This window comes from Diabrotica virgifera, chromosome 1 (genome assembly GCF_917563875.1).
Source record: "Diabrotica virgifera virgifera chromosome 1, PGI_DIABVI_V3a".
Taxonomy (NCBI): Eukaryota; Metazoa; Arthropoda; class Insecta; order Coleoptera; family Chrysomelidae; genus Diabrotica; species Diabrotica virgifera.
The window spans coordinates 50,436,089-50,451,675 of record NC_065443.1 but is presented as its reverse complement, the minus strand read 5'-3'; the positions used below and the strand labels follow the sequence as shown (position 1 = coordinate 50,451,675).

At 32.8% G+C, this 15,587-nt stretch overlaps 1 protein-coding gene across 1 annotated transcript in view; it reads left to right on the top strand.

Moving 5' to 3' along the window:
• Window positions 1–2,067: 2,067 nt before the first annotated feature.
• LOC126888144 (phenoloxidase-activating factor 2-like) overlaps window positions 2,068–15,587 on the top strand; it is a 43,469-nt gene continuing 29,949 nt past the window's right edge. Inside the window, exon 1 of the mRNA XM_050656149.1 lies at window positions 2,068–2,382. The gene's annotated coding sequence lies outside the window, so the exon portion shown is untranslated. The remainder of the gene's footprint in view (window positions 2,383–15,587) is intronic.

Here is a 15,587-nt window from a genome sequence, read left to right as displayed (position 1 = left end):
TAGGAATCTCACTTGAATTTTCTCTTTTTTCACCCCTGTTTTTGTATTAAATTAAACATAGAAGTTTTCAGCGACTTTTGGCCCTCGGTAATAATGCAATTTTTCATTCTGAGTTTAAATTTTTCAAAAATACTTCTTAGTTTTCTCAGGATGCGCAAAAAATGAATGCATTTAAAACAAATTGGCGCGAAATTTTGCCCCTATACCCTTAACTTTCTCACTAAGTCCTGTAATTTTAGATTTACTTAACTATTCATTTGAATAATGTTTCTCTTATAACTTGCAGACTAAATCAATTGTTTTACTATACAGTGCACTACACCGTGTACGCGCCTTGCTTTGCCTAGAATCTTAAAAAATTTCATAAAAACGTTTCAGCTTAATATAAAAATTTTATTTTAGCTCAAAAATATGAAATGGGAATGTAATGTCAACTATGAAATGAGATACTTCAATAGAAGAAAAAACTAAAGATCACTATACTGAAAAATCCCCTGGACCGTCGTTACTAAGAGAGGAAGAAAATTGTTCAATAATTGAGATTATTTCTTCGATGTGGTTGTTGCATTCGGCAAAAATGCATCCTCTACATATCAGCAGACGCGTCTGCGGATGCATCTGCGGATGCATCTGCCGATGTATCTGATGCCTCCTCTACATATCAGCAGATGCGTCTGCGGATGCATCTGCGGACGCATCTGCCGATGTATCCGATGCCTCCTCTACATATCAGCAGACGCCTCCGCGGATGACATCCCCGTATGCATCCGCAGATGTGTAGATGGGGTAATTTGGTCGTCTGTTGGTGGTCTGTTGTTTATTTTTCGCGTCGGCAGATGCAAAAAATAAACAACAGACGACCAAATTACCCCATCTACACATCTGCGGATGCATACGGGGATGTCATCCGCGGACGCGTCTGCTGATATGTAGAGGAGGCATCAGATACATCGGCAGATGCGTCCGCAGATGCATCCGCAGACGCGTCTGCTGATATGTAGAGGAGGCATCAGATACATCGGCAGATGCATCCGCAGATGCATCCGCAGACGCGTCTGATGATATGTAGAGGAGGCAAAAAAAAGAGAGCTCTGGCACACACGTGAATAATTTGTATCAGGTTGTACATATTGAGTGCTCCTACATCAGACTTCGTGGTCAAGCTAATGTTATGAAACAATTAACTGAATAAAAATGTTCGGCCAATTACGGTCGGAAAAACTTTAACTGTTAACCATACTATTTTCTCAGCTTTGATAAAGGAGATGCTCGAATTGTTTTGGGTATCATACAAGTCTCATAAAACCGTTGCCGGTTTATACAGAGTAGGGATGAAACACGGAACAATGAACAATCAACACACTTTTTTCGAGGAGTCGAATACAAGAATGCAAAAAGAATTTTCTCAATAATTAGGAAGACGTGTCAGACGTTTGGCTCTTTCTAAAAAAAATCAGTGCAAAATATTCTAAAGTGGGTCAAGTCTTTATAAAATGTTACTGCAATAAAAAATCCTCGTCAAAATTATATAAACATTAAAGGTCCAATTATAATTATAATTATAATTATAATTATAATTATAAATTTAATATATATAATTATTTTATAAATATATTTCACCATGTGAGAATAAAGAATTTTTTTATTTTAATTGCGACAGTATAAAAACAATAAGCATTAAAATTAAAAAATGACGTTTTATTAAAGCCAATTTAAAAAGTTATATTTGAATAGGTACCTGATAGGGGTTTGACTGGTCAAAGCCCGATTTCACGAAATTAAGTTTCGACTTTTGCCTAACTAAATTAGTCTCTCCTAGGTTTGACTAGTCAAATGCCGAAAATGGAATTTATTTCGGGGTTTGACTAAGAACGTTAGTGAGGCCTTAGGATTGACTAGTCACTAGTCAAACCTAGGAGTGCCTGAACTTCGGGGTTTGACTATAACACATACATAAAATAAAATAAAAAGGAGAGGTTAAAATCATAATTGTCCCCGCCACTGAATATTACATAAAACTCTCAAAAAAAAACATAATTAGATGTGTTCTTGGGTCTTCCCCACTTGCAAAAACTATCGTCAGAGTGTCACAACACAAAATACCTCCAACCAAAGCACTTCAACAAACAGAGAGAAATTGTGATTTTGATATTGAAATACATATCGACATTATCAAGCTATCTGTGATTTATTAGCGCATGCCAGCGTTATATATTTTGACCAGTGCGTCACTTTACTGGCGTTTATTGAAATTAAATTGATATTCAAGCCGGTTTTGAGACTCAAGGTGCTGCTTCTCAGTTGAATCTACCTCTCTCTTTTTGATATCAAGTTTACAGTTCGTGATCAGAAGGCTACTTTTGGAATAAACACTACACAAAGGTAAGTTTACATCGTTCCTATTGTTTAATAATCGGTTCGATATTGCTATTTAATCTTATCGTTCATGATTTTATTAGGTTGTTATAAAGTCATTATTATTTGTGTTATGTAAATAAATTTCATTAATTTAAAGTTGTAATAAAAACTATAAATATTAATTTAAAATTACATGAAGGTTTTATAACAATTATTCCAGTCATATTGAAAAATTTAATAGTTTTTAGTTGAAAAATGATATTTGATAACGATAACTATTCCAGATTTTATTCTATATAAAATTTTATTGAACCAACGCGTAAAATTAATTAATCAAGTTGCAGATATTTTACGTACATGACAGTTAATTTTTTTGATCTCTCATTCTATTTTTATTACATATTATGCAGAGTGGAAATAAAAATATTTCGCTTGCAGATATATTTTTTTCATTGCCCTTGCAAGTTTCTTACAAACATTGCGTCTTCGATTTCTTTACCACACCAACTTCTCCATGGTCGTTCATTATGTCTGTTCCATAGATAAAGAATATAATATACAGGGTGTTTGGTAAAGAATGGGCCATAGCTTAACCTCAGGTTCCTGAGGTGAAAATAGGCCGATTTAAGCTAACTTACCCAAGGGCGGATCCAGGACCGATTTTCGGGAGGGGCCATGAACTTTTTTGGGGAGGGGTACCAGGAGGTCTGGAGGTAATTTTTAAAAATTAGGGTTACAATGGTGAGTTTTAAGGTACTTTTCACACACTTTTGAGTGCCTTAGAGACATTCAAAGCTTATCGTTATTAAAGTTAGTACTGACTCCTACATATTCCTTCGGATCCAAGGGCAGTTCTTTCAACACATTTAATACTATTTTTCCCAATGCTTCTCCTGTCAGGCATTGTTTCCCCCTTTCTTGATATTCACTAATTATTTTTATGTTCTCATAAGCGTCAATGAACTTGACAAATTCTTCATGAATGTTGTTATTGTGTATGTATCTTAAATTTAGAAAAAGCTGTTCCACGTGTTATACGTCGGTCATTTCATCAAATATGGCAGAGTAATAATTTGCACTTTGACTCTTATTCATTATTTGTTCATCTTTCTTCACCACAACATGTTACCAATTGATTTTGACTAGTGCTGCTAATGTATGTTGCTCGGAAAGATGCTTTGGATAGGTGTTGTTTAGAAGTCTTATCTCCTGATGCGATTTTAAATCTTAACAATTCCCCTCATTGCTATGTCCAGTATCTACGTCTAGAAGCAGAAGGCCATCATCACGATGGCCTTTTAGAGGAATACTTTATCGACCTAAGAACACTATAGACTCTACTATTGGTCGAAGTCTTTCCCTACTTTCTAGTATCTGTGTAGACCTGTGAAAGTCTGTCTGGTTAATGACTGACTTTTGCGGGTTGAGATAACTTTGTAGAAAATCCAGCCCAACCTGAACGCACTCCTTGTGGTATGATGTTTTTTCATGGGTTTTTATCGCTCCGTCTTGGCCCATGAGTTTGGCGAAATATTTTAAAGGTTTTGTGACAAGGCTTTGGGCTGTCATCCCTTTATTGTGACCATATTTTTCATTAGAAAAATAAAACGCAATACTTGCAAAACAATCCCTTTTGAATGTGCGAAAGTACCAGCCAACTTTATTCTAAGTGATGGTAACACACGTATAACTCTTCATTTCTTTTTTATGCTTTTTGTGTACAGAATATGCAAATTCATACGATTTTGATGGCTACCAAGGTCGATCTAACAATTGGCACTTTGTAAAATTATCAACATTTTAATTTACAAAACATCCTATGTCATTCTTGAAGCTTTCGTTATTGCTTTTGTTCAATTATAGTTCAGAAGACATATTTATCCCTTGTTTTTTTACATATAATATGTGTTTGAAACTAAAAACCTGTGAACTGCAAATATTTAAATTTCTATGTTTTTTAATTCTCGGTAGGGGGCCATGGTCCCCATGGTCCGCCCTTAAACTTACCTTAGTACAAAGCTTAAAATAACCGAGATACAGGGTGTCAAAGTTAAACTTTTTTATTATTTATTATTGAATATTTCCTGACAGGTACGAGATAGAGATAACAACATGAAATTTGGTATGTGGGGTTTTTTGGGTCGAAAAAACTAAATTCCCTACCAACAAATTATTTATTGCCCAGAGGGCGCCACATACGCCTTTCAGCACTCATTTATTACGTTCAATTTTTTTATCCCTCACTCTGTATAATTTTGACATTAAAATTTTTATTCTACTATTAGTTTTACTTAAAAAAGGTATACTTCTTTCATCTCCCTAAACACAACCGTTTTCGAGATAAACGCATTTTAAATCTGCGATACACCATCATTTTTAGCATAATATCATTGTAGTTACACCCGAAAAATAACTTAAAACCATAATAATTGTGCCAGTTCTCAAATTTATATTATTGCATCGCAAATTCCATTTGAAGAAATTTGCGATACATTTTTGGATAATTTTATGGTTTTAAGTTATTTTTCTGGTGTAACTACAATGATATTATGCTAAAAATTATGTTGCACCGCAGATTTAAAATGCGTTTATCTCGTAAACGGTTGAGTTTAGGGAGATGAAAGAGGTACACCTTTTTTAAGTAAAACTAATAGGGAAATAAAAATTTTAATGTCAAAATTATACGAAGTCACGGATAAAAAGGATTGAACGTATTAAATGAGTGCTGAAAGGCGTATGTGGCGCCCTCTGGGGCACACATAACTTTTGGTACAGAATTTAGTTTTCTCGTCCCGAAAAATCCCCACATACCAAATTTAGTGTTAATATCTCATGCCTGTCAGGAAATATTTAATAATAAATAAAAAAAAGTTTAACTTTGACACCCTGTATCTCGGTTATTATAAACTTTGTATTTAGGTAAGTTAGCTTAAATCGGTCTATTTTAACCTCATTCTTTACCAAACACCCTGTATACATATATCACTCAAGTCTGTTCTCAGAAACTACTAAAATATTTTCCGCTATAAAATGTCTTCTGTCATCTTCACCAAACCACATACCTATTAAGTACACTTATGTATGTCCATATTCTCATAACTTTGCATCTTTAATTTTGACACTTTACTGCTATTTTTACCGTTTATTTTATGTAAACTTATATGCGAAGATTATGCAAAATTAGATGCTTTTATTCTTCGGTCGTCAATATATTATGTGTTTTTCAATTTTTATGTTAGCCACCAGGAATAAAGTAAATGTTAGCTTTATATTTATATACTAAGGATTTCCACTGTTTTTACTGTATTCCTTCACTCAACCGTTCTCTCCAGATTTTCTGTTTTGCCAGCCCCCTTCCTGCGGATTTCTTCTTTACAGTGCTTCATCCCCTTCATCTCTGAAAGATCTTCGGGGTCTCCCTCTCTTCCTTCTTTCTATCGGGCTCCACTCTGGTATTCTATTTATCCAACGATTTTTGTCTGGTCTTCTGACATGTCCGTACCAGGTTAATCTCTTCTGTCCTATGTTCTATTTATTATATCTGAGTTCATTCCCATTATTTGCAATCGCTATGTTATTGATTCTATCTCTTCTTGTTACTTTGCAGCTTCTCCTTAAGAATTCCATCTCTGTTGCTCTTATTTTTTTGGTGTCTTATTTATTGTTCAAGTTTTACACCCATAAGTGAAAATACTTCTTGTCATGGTGTTATATATTCTTCCTTTTGTTTTTACACCGATGTTCTTATCCCACAGTACCGGGTTCAATTTTCGTAGCAGTCTCTTGTTTGTCCTAGCCTATTTTTTTTATATCTTATTCAGTTGTTCCTTTGTTTGATATTATGAAACCTAAATATTTGTACTTATCTTTTCCTATGATTTGTTTGCCTCCGTCTATTTCCAGCTGTTTCAATTCTGTATTTTCCGTTATTAGTTATTCAGTTTTCTTTAGGTTTATTTCCATCCCATTCTTTGTATATTCCTGTTTAGTCCGTTCTTTAACGGTAAAATATTGCAAAATCTCTAAATTTTAAAGAACCGCTTGGATTGACATGAAATTTGGCATACACATAGCTAACAAGTCAAAGAAAAAAGTGATATTGTGCCGATATGTGCTTTTGCCCTGGGGGGTGGTTTTCACCCCCTCTTGGGGGTGAAAAAATATTCGTCCAAAGAAAGTCAGGAAATGGATAAACTGGCTAATTTTAAGTAACTTTTGTTCTATAGAGTTTTTTCACTAAGTCAATACTTTTCGAGTTATTTGGCAGTGAATATGTTCATTTTAGCAACAAAATAGCCACGCTTTTAGACGGTTTTTCGCAAATAACTCAAATAGTAAGTATTTTGTCGAAATAACATTCTTAGCAAAAATATAGCCTGTAAAATTTTTTAAAAAATGGTATATATATCACGTCTCTACACCTAGTAGAAGCAGAGTTATAGCTAATAAAATTAGGTTTATATTCGTCAAATTCCAAATGGAATACTTTAACGTGAAATAACCAAAAATGAAGCACATTTCGGGGAAAACTCATTACAACTTATTTAAAGTGTTTAAAAAAGCTTTATTTTTGTTTTATAAAAAAAATTTCTAGCATCAAAATTAAACAAGTTACGCTCAAAAAAACGTTAGTCCCTTTTGGTTTTGGTAAAAAAATCGAGAAAATCACCCCCTAATTAGTATCTTAAATGATCTTAATCGTTACGACTTTACAAGTTTCTTGACTCGTGTATATATTGTTTATATGATCTGTAAGTTTCATCGGTACAAAGTCCTTATTATTGAAAGGGCTGTAGTTAAAATGGGTTGAACGAGTCACTGATCACGAATGTATGCAAATTTAGAAACACCAAATCTTAATCAATTTTTGTCTAACAGAAAAACAAAAAAATACATGATATTCAGAAAAGCAAATCTGACTTTTTTTTGTTTTTCGAGATTTTTGGTATCTCTAACAATTTTTAAGTTATTTTGAACAAAAAAGCATATTTTTCAAAATTTTAATTTTTAAAAATTTTACTTTGAAACCAAATTTTTTCAAAAATAAGCACTTTGAATCGATGAAACTTACAGATCATATAAACACAACATAAGTAAAATAATTTTTGGAGTGGTAACGAATAATTTCATTTAAGTTGCTAATTAGAGGGTGGTCTTCCCGATTTTTTTTTTTGAAAAAACAAAAGGGACCAACTTTATTTTGAGCGTAACTTGCTTAACTTTACTGATAGAAACTTTTTGTAAAAACAAAAATAAAGATTTTTTTAAACACTCTAAAAAAAGTTATAAGGGGTTTTCCCCAAAAAGTACTTAATTTTTTGGATATTTCACGTCGAAATATTCTATTTGAAATTTGGTAAATATGAATCTATTTTTCATTGGCTATAACTCCGGTTCTACGAGATCCAGAGACCTAACGCGTACACCATTTTTTTTACTTTTTTATAAGCTATATTTTCGCTAAGAACGTTTTTTTCGACAAAATACTTACTTTTTGAGTTATTTGCGAAAAAGCGTCTAAAAATATGGTTATTTTGTTGAAAAATGAACATATTCACTCGCAAATAACTCGAAAATGTTGACTTGGCGAAAAAGCCCTATAGAACAAAAGTTACTTAAAATTAGTCAGTTTACCCATTTCCGGACTTATTTTGGACATATATTTTTTCACCCCCAAAAGGGGGTGAAAGTCACCCCCAGGGCAAAAGCACACATCGGCACAATATCACTTTTTTTCTTTGACATGTAAGCTATACGTATGCCAAATTTCATGTCAATCCCAGCGGTTCTTTAAAATTTAGAGCAAAAACCGTGAAAGAATGGACTAGTTCCAGTTGTGTCATCATGAAACTGAGGTCATCTTCGTCTTGTGCGATCACTATTTGGTCGTTAGCAAAACTTAAGGTATATAGATATTCGTTTCTTACTGGTATATCCATTACTTCGTCTTTCCTTTTCCATGGTTTCAGGTTTTTTTCCAGGAATATTCTTTGAACAGGGTAGGAGAAGTGGAGCAGCCCTATAGTAGTCCCTTTGTCGTCTTAAATAGACTGTATATTCCATTGGCCGTTTTGATAACTACTTTTTTTATTCTTGTAGAGTGCTTTTATTAATATTCATGGAACTTCAATGTCTTCCATTGCTTCCCATAGCCTGGTTCTAGATATCGAGTCATAGGCCTTCTAAGATCTACAAAAGCCAGATGAACGGATCTATTGTTGGTCATTCTTTTTTCTGTGGTCCGCGCTGTGGAACCTGCCTGGTCTTCTCTGATTTTCTCCTTTATATGCATTTCTAATTTTCCTTTATGATCTTTCCACACACTTTCTATAGACCATATATTTCTGATTCGTCGATAGTTTTTCTAGATTTTTCTATTTCCTTTCTTTATTTAATACCTAACTGTCAATTTGTGTCGCGTCTAAGTTGATCATTGTCTGCGAAAGGTGTATTTATTTTACCCATCAATAATCCGGCTGCACATGGATTCGCTCCCGGCTTCAGGTAGGAAGACCTAACCCTTCGGTCATAACTTAACTTTCGGGTATGAGTTTCGGAGCGAACTCGTGTACAATAAAAGTGGTTTTATAGGGGTTGGGAGCGAACCCATGTGCGCCGAATAATCCGCAGCACACTCTGGTCCAGTTTTACATCTTGTACTGTCAGCTTAATATTTTATTGTCTGATTGTAATTCTGTATTTTGTGCGTTGATACCACGTCCTGGTAGGCAAAAAAATTATTTCAAAATCTTTCAAAATCATGTTATTAATAGATGATAAATATGCTTCTTTTCATGAGCATTTTTCAGTGCGTCACAAATGATAGAAAAAAAAAAGGTTAAGTCCGTGATAATACACATTTATGACATTTATTCTAACATGACATTGTGTTTATTGTGTTTATTTCATTTATAAAATGGTATTTTCTTTGATTTGCATAGTCTTATAAATTGTACAGATTATATTCGTAGATATATTATATAATTAGTAAATATTTTTTTTTCGATTATAGCGCCACCTACTGACAACTATAATAAATGTTATAAATGTCACCGACGAAATGTAATCACCGACGTGCGTTTTTTTTCTGTCACATGCAATTTAATGCGTTAGAAAGAAATCGAAAAACTGTGACGAACTGAAAGATCCTCATGAGAAAAAGCATACATCATAAATGTAGTATACAATCAATACAAGACCAAGGTATACAATCAATGCGTACTCCCTGTTCTCACTTACGGTTCCCAAACGTGGACGTTTACGAAAGCAAAGATGGACAAGATCATAAAAACGCAAAGAGCAATGGGAAGGCAAATGTTGCACATACGACTAATGGATAAAAAGAGAAACGAGTGGATAAGAGAGAAAACCAAAGTTAGGGATGTTAGACAAGAAGTTGCAAAGTTGAAATGGAGATTTGCCGGACACACTATAAGACAGAAAAAAGACCGATGGAACAAAATTCTCATAAATTAGAGACCGTGGGAATATAAACGAAGCAGAGGAAGGCCACAAATGAGATGGGCAGATGATGTCAAGCATCACGTGGGCTCTAGGTGGATAATTGTAGCGACAGACATAGAAGAATGGAAAACGATTGGGGAGGCCTATGTCCAAAGATGGACCGAAGAAGGCTAATTAGAAATACATTATATTTTGGAATGTCATGACCCTCGGAGGTATAGTCCAGAGAAATAAGGTTTTTGTCGGGACACTTGAGCAGCCAGGTTGCAAATGGATTTTTTGGGTACTATATACCTAATATATTATAAATACAAAAATACCCGTCACAGTTCGGACGAGAAACTTAGTTATTAACAAATAAGGGTCAAAAATGGCAGTTTTTCGTTTAAATCGCTACAGGTAAAAATAGGGTAATTAAATATCTTATTTATAATATTCTTCTTTTTATAGATGAGCCACGGTTTAAAATGACACTTTTTGAATTTTGGTCCGATCCTTTTTTGTTTCGGAAAGTGCAAAATCAGACTAAAATTTCAAAAATAAAAAATGTGCTATACCTTTTGCGAAAATGGCCTTAAGACTTTCATATTGCACGAAAAGTTGAGTCAAACATTTCATATAATGCACAAAAAATTTTAAGGCGATTTGTCAATTAGTTAAAATTTTATTCAATTTGTTTATCGCAATGAGCTTTTTTTCGCAATGTTATTGTTGAGAAAATAATAATGAACTAGCAATTCTGTGAAAATCACATGCAAGAATGATAGTTATATTTTAAAAGTATTGAAAAAAAAATCATTAAATAGTCGTTTTTATCACTCCGAAAAAAGTTTAGTAAAATAGAGTCATTTTTGGCTTCTAAACAATTTGAATAACTTTATTAATATTGACTATAGAGTAAATCTACTTTAGGATTTCAAAAGCTGGTATTTTTATACGAATTTTCAGAAAAAAAACTTTTTGTCTGGGTTAATCAGGTTCAAAGTTAGCCACTTTTATTATTTAATTCGCAGTTACTTCTATATACATTAAATTCTCCTGTAAGAGTGTTAGTTACCATACTCCCCCGAAACGACTTGGCCGATTTTTATAAAATTTTACACGTTTATCCTGTAGGACGTTGAAGAGGTTTTAATCTATTTTTTATACCCACAAGTTATAAGGGCGGTTGCCCCCTGACATTTTTTTTATTTTTTTGGACAATATTATATACCTTAATTTTATATGATGTAGAATAAAAAATACATGCAACCCTTAATTTTCACTCTTCTATCACCAACCCCTATTTGTTAAAAAAACAAAAGATGTAGATCTTTGAAACACACTCAGTGATCAAAAGATCCACAGGTACTGGTTTGGACGACCACTCGTACGAAAACAAACAAATGAAATAGAGAATGCGGAAAAATCCCCTTACGAACAATTCACACATCCACTACATAGAGGTTGAAGAGGGCGAAACACATTTCTAAGAGCTGGTGTTTGGATCTTCGATTCTATTCAAAAAATTTTTCCCAGCCCGAAGTAGTGGATGTGTGAATTGTTCGTAAGGGGATTTTTCCGCATTCTCTATTTCATTTGTTTGTTTCCCTATTTGTTAATAGCCATCTATATATTTACATCTATAAAATTCTCCTGTCACAGTGTTAGTTTCCATACTCCTCCGAGACCGCTTGACCGATTTTTATGAAATTGTATATGTATATTCGGTAGGTCTTAGAATCGGTCGTAATCTATTTTTCATATCCCTGAGTGATAAGGGGAGTTCCCCCTAACATTTTGTAATGTTAGGTGGGGTTGTGTGTACATAACGTACTCAATAAGACTACGAGTACATACAAATTAAAAAAAATATGATCAAAATCCATCAACAAGTTCCAGATATATTAATCGCAGCATGTATTTGCAGAATCAGTTTCATTTTTTGAGTGCACGTATTTTAGTAATTTCCCTCCACCGACCACGAATTAATTCCGTTCGGACTCCATTTTTAAAGCTTTATTAAGCACTCTGCCGAGGTTCAAAGTTTACTCAAACTTTTACACATAACCTATATAGGGTGAGGCAGATAACTGGCCTATTAGAAATATCTCGAGAACTAAAGGCAACAGAATCATGAAAATTTGAATAAAGGGGTTTTGAAGGATGATCTATTAAATGAAAATATTTTCATCTCTTTGCAACTTCCGGTTATACCGGAAGTTGCTTATAACTTCGTTTTTTAAATGGGACACCTTGTATATTTTTACATTTTTGGATTCTCTTCGATGTCTTCTTTCTTAAAATATGAGGTTTTGTAATATTATATAGGGTATTTTAAAAGATAATTACGTTTTTTTATTAATTTCGTAGTAATATTCACACCCTGTAGAATTGTAGTAGTTTGACATCTAAAACTCTACTTACGTTTAAATGATTTCTAATATACTCTACTATTGTTAAGAATCATTAGTATAGCTAAATTTTTAATTTTAGTATACAGGGTTGGTCGAAACTTGGAATGAGTATTTTCTGAGTTTTCTTAAATGGAACACCCTGTATTTTTGTATTGCAATGAAATGATATTTTATAGTACTTTTTTATTTCTTAAGCATTCCCTATACCTAACTGCTTTAATTTGTGAGTTATTGGTGATTCAAGCTAAACATTCATTGCAACAAAAAATACGTAAAATTTTATTAGGTTGGCCGTGAAAATACTCAATCCCAATCAATTTTTCAGAAATAAATACAATATTAATCCAGACTGGTCCTTAAAATTACCAATAATGGTTTAGCTATCAAAATACCTACGTAGTTAAGATTGTTGGTGATATTAACAATTAAGCACAAATTGAAGCAGTTAGGTATAGGGAATGCTTAAGAAATAAAAAAGTACCATAAAATATCATTTCATTACAATACTAAAATACAGGGTGTTCCATTTAAGAAAACTCAGAAAATACTCATTCCGAGTTTCGACCAACCCTGTATACTAAAATTAAAAATTTAGCTGTACTAATGATTCTTAACAATAGTAGAGTATATTAAAAATCATTTGAACGTAAGTAGAGTTTTAGATGTCAAACTACTACAATTATACAGGGTGTTAATTTTGCTACGAAATTAATAAAAAAACGTAATTATCTTTTAAAATTCCCTGTATAATATTACAAAACCTCATATTCTAAGAAATAAGACATCGAAGAGAATCCAAAAATGTAAAAATATACAGGGTGTCCCATTTAAAAAAACGAAGTTATAAGCCACTTCCGGTATAACCGGAATTTCCAAAGAGATGAAAATATTTTCATTTAATAGACCATCCTTCAAAACCCCTTTATTCCAATTTTCAGGATTCTGTTGCCTTTAGTTCTCGAGATATTTCTAATAGGCCCTTTATTTGCCTCACCCTGTATATCTTCAACTTTAAAATGGCCCTAGTTAGGTTGCTTAATTGTTATAAACAAAGTAGCCGTCAATTAAATAAAAAAAGTGGCAAGCTTTGACCGTAATTAACCTAGGCGAAAAATTTTTCTTTGAAAATTCGTATAAAAATACCAGTTTTTCAAATTCTATTGTAGTTTTAGCCTATAGTCAATATTAACAAAGTTATTCAAATTGTTTATAAGCCAAAAATGACTCTATTTTAGTAAAATGTTTTCTGAGTGATAAAAATGACTTTCTAATGATTTTTTTAAATGCTTTAAAAATATGACTATTCTTCTTTCATGTTGTTTTCGCAGAATTGCTGTATCATTATTATTTTCTGAACAATAACATTGCGAAAAAAAGCTCTTTGGGATAAACAAACTGAATAAAATTTAAACTAATTGACACATCGTCTTAAAATTTATTGTGTATTGTATAAACTGTTTGAGTCAACTTTTCATGCAATATAAAAGTCCTAAATTCATTTGCTCAAAAGTTCTAGCAAATTTTTTATTTTCGAAATTTTAGTTTTATTTTGCAATATCCGAAGCAACAAATAATCGGACCAAAATTCAAAAAACGCTATTTTAAACCTTGGCTCATCTACTAAAAGAAAAATATTATAAATAAGACATGTAATTACCCTTTTTTTACTTGTAGCGATTTAAACGAAAAAACTCTCATTTTTGACCCTTATTTGTTAATAACTAAATTTCTCGTCCAAACTGTGACGGGCATTTTTGTATTTTTAATGTATTAGGTATATAGTACTCAAAAAACCCATTTGCAACCTGGCTGCTCAAGTGTCCCGAACATGGTATATTCAGCTCTTAATGTGCCATCTTAGTTCCTACTGGTAACAGAAGGTTCCTTTTTTTTAATATTGTGTTTTTTCACCATATTAAAAATATACTTACTTACTTACTTACTTACTTACTTACTTACTTACTTACTTACTTACTTACTTACTTACTTACTTACTTACTTACTTACTTACTTACTTACTTACTTACTTACTTACTTACTTACTTACTTAAGCCGTCCTCTTGTAACTTACGGTGTCGAGGTAAGTGGAGATGGAGAAATCAGACGTCTCCATGCCTTTCGGTCAGTAGCTAGTCTTTCTGCTTCTCTCCACCAAATATTTCTTTTTAGGCAAGCCTTTTCAATATTTGCGTTCCACGTTCTTGCTGGCCTGCCTCTTCGTCGTTTGTTGTCGGATGCCGCTTTCCATACCCTCTTTACAGTTCTACCTTCACTCATTCTCGGCATATGTCCGAACCACGATAACTGATTAAAAATATAGGATTTTTAAATATTTATAATCTAAAAAGTCAATCCTTTTTCAAACGGTTTTTTAGTAACAATTTTGATCGATTTTTAATCGTTCTTCTGGATAAACAAATTGAATAGCTTATAAACTGTTTGGTCGATCTAGCTGAGGTTTAGCACACTTCAATAAATCATTCAGTTCCATAATATCAAGTAGTTATGTTACATGTCATTATGCAAAAAACAAAGTTATTAACATTTATAAATTAGTGCAAAAATAATGGTTTTATGCTATTATCTCGGTCATTTATTTATGTACTTTAATTTAGAAACTCTAAAATTAAAGAATTTTTTAAGATCTACAAATTTTATTTGGACCATTTTTCTCTAAAATGTATAAAAAACGTCTTTTAGGCAAAAAATTGTTTTTTCACTTTTTATGATTGTTAAAAAACACAAAGCAAAATCAGTTGTATAATAAGTATTCAAGGATTGGTCATCAGCTATGCCTCATATACCTTTTAGCATTAGCGTAACCGGGGGCTTTTGGGGGTTAAAGCTCTCCCATTGGGATGTACTTTGAGCTCTAGATGTTTAACACCATTATGAATATTCAAAGGTGTTGCTTGCAAATCTAGCCAACTGGTTACGCCGTTGCCTTTTAGAACCTTCAAAAACTCATAATATAAGATTTTTACGTAAAATCGATATTTTTCACAGATAGACTGGGATAATCAATTACGATCACAATAGTATACGATTTTTCGTCGTTTAATGACCTTGCAAATCAATTAAGTTTCCGCTTAATGAGTAAACATAATGGTAAATACCATAAAATTCGTTATTATTCTGTATTTGTTTTTAGAAATTTATTTGACTTGCGTTGGGGTTTCCTCACTTTGCTAACATAACAGTGACGGATCCAGGGGGACGATGGGGGTGATCGGCCCCCTTCTCAAACTAAGTGATTTTTTTATTTATATTTAACGATTATAAAAAAATTCATTTATTTTTATAGAAATTTAGCCAATCCACCCCCCCTCTTAACAGATATTGCTAGATCCGCCGCTGTAGCACAGTAAT